The sequence below is a fragment of the Mandrillus leucophaeus genome, unplaced genomic scaffold (assembly GCF_000951045.1).
Source record: "Mandrillus leucophaeus isolate KB7577 unplaced genomic scaffold, Mleu.le_1.0 Scaffold389, whole genome shotgun sequence".
Lineage (NCBI taxonomy): Eukaryota > Metazoa > Chordata > Mammalia > Primates > Cercopithecidae > Mandrillus > Mandrillus leucophaeus.
The window spans coordinates 59,240-61,421 of record NW_012104131.1 but is presented as its reverse complement, the minus strand read 5'-3'; the positions used below and the strand labels follow the sequence as shown (position 1 = coordinate 61,421).

At 32.9% G+C, this 2,182-nt stretch overlaps 1 protein-coding gene across 1 annotated transcript in view; it reads left to right on the top strand.

Moving 5' to 3' along the window:
• The window catches only part of LOC105547421 (xin actin-binding repeat-containing protein 2-like), a gene marked incomplete at its 3' end in the record, with an annotated part of 164,132 nt that overhangs the window by 108,171 nt on the left and 53,779 nt on the right, over nucleotides 1-2,182 (top strand). The window lies entirely within an intron of this gene.

Here is a 2,182-nt window from a genome sequence, read left to right as displayed (position 1 = left end):
TTTTTTTCTTTGATGCCTGTCACACTTTCTAGTAGTATGTTGCTTAATATCCATATATTTGAGAATTTTCTCATTTTGTTCTGTTATTAATTTCTAGCTTAATTCCATTGTAGTCTAAGGATAGACATTGTATGATTTCTATTCTTTTAAATTTAGAAATGTCCATTTCATGGTCTAGAATGTGTTCTATCTTACTGAGTGTTCCATGTGAACTTGAAAAGAATGTGTATTGTGCTATTTTTGCATAGAGTAGTCTATAGATATCCATTATATACAGTTGATTGATGGTTGTGTTCATCTGTTTTTGCATTGCTATGAAGAAGTTCCTGACCCTGGATAATTTATAAAGAAAAGTGGTTATTTGGGCTTGCACCTGCTTCTGGTGAGGCCTCAGGACACTTACAATCATGGCAGAAGGCAAAGAGGGATCAGGCAAGTCACGTGGCAAGAGACAGCAAGGCAGGGAGGTGCGGCACTGTTTTAAACAATCAGATCTCATGTGAACTCACAGCAAGAACTCACTCATCCCCAACGGGATGTCACTAAGCCATTCATGAGGGATCTGCCCCGATAATCCAAACACCTCCCATAAGGCCTCAACACCAACATTGAGGATTATGTCTCAACATGAGATTTGGAGGGACAAACATCCAAATTATATCAATGGTGTTGTTGGATTCAACTATGTTCTTACTGATTTTCTGCCTGCTGGGTCTGTCCATTTGTTACGGGAGTGTTGAAGTTTCCAACCATAAAAATACATGTATCTATTTCTCCTAAGACTTTTATCAGTTTGTGCCTCTCATAGTTTGATGCTCTATTTTTAAGTATATACACATTAAATATTGTTGTATTGGATAATTGCATCCTTTGTTAATGTGCAATACCCCTCTTATCCCTAATAAATCTCCTTGCTCTCAAGTTTGCTCCATTTGAAAATAATATAGCTATTCCTGCTTTCTTTTAATTAGTGTTAACATGGTATACCTTTCTTTACCCATTTACTTTTATTCTATATATCTCTTTGTATTTAAAGTGGGTTTCTTGTAGATAATGTATGGCAGGTTTTATTTTTTTGATCTACTCTGACAATCGCTGTATTTAATTGGTATATTTAGACCACTGTCATTCAAAGTGATTACTAATATAGTTAGATTAATATTTTTCTTATTTGTTACTTTTTATATCAGTTGCTCTTGTTCTTTGTTTTTGTCTTCCACCATTCCTTTTATGCTTTTTGTTATATCAATGGAGCATTTAGTGTGATTTTATTTTCTCTCCAGTCTTAGCATATTGTACTTTTTTAAAACTTTTCTTATTTGTTCTTCTCAAATTCGCAATATATAGTTACAACTAATCCAAATCTACTTTCTAATAGCTCTGGACCACTGCATGGGTAGTGCAGGTAGTGCAAGTGCCTTATAATCCTAATTCCTCCCTCCTGTCCCTTGTATCATTGCTGTCATTTCACTTGCATATAAACATACATAAACATATAGGTACATACATAAACATATATATAATCAAATACATTATTGCTATTATTATTTTGAATAATTATGTTAGATCAATTAAGAATAAGAAAAATAAAGATTTTTATTTAATCTTCATTCATTCCTTCCTTGATGCTTATTCTTTCTTATGTAGATCCAACTTTTTGACCTACATCATTTTTCTTCTTTCTAAATGACTTATTTTAACATTTCTTCCAACACAATTCTACTGGCAACAAATTTCCTCATTTTTTAAAAAAATCAGAGAAAGTATTTCCTCCTGACTTTTGAAGGACAGGATACATAATTCTATTTGGTGGTATTTTTCTCTCAACATTTGTATATTTCACTTCACTCTCTTCTTGCTTGCAGGGTTTCTGAAGACAAGTCAAATATAATTCTTACCTATGCTACTCATTAGGTGAGCTTGTCTGTTTCTGTTTTTAATTGCAGCTTCTTTCAGGATTTTTTCTTTAATCTTGCTTTTCTGTAGTTTAAAAATAATATGACTACGTGTAGACTTTCTGACATTTATCTTGTTTGGTGTTCTCTGCGCTTTCTGGGTTTGTGATTTGGTATCTAACATTACTTTGGGGGAAATTCTCGGTCATTATTGTTTCAAATTATTTTGTCTGTTTCTTTCTCTGTCTTCTCCTTCTGAGAGTCCCATTACTTTTTTTTTTTTTTTT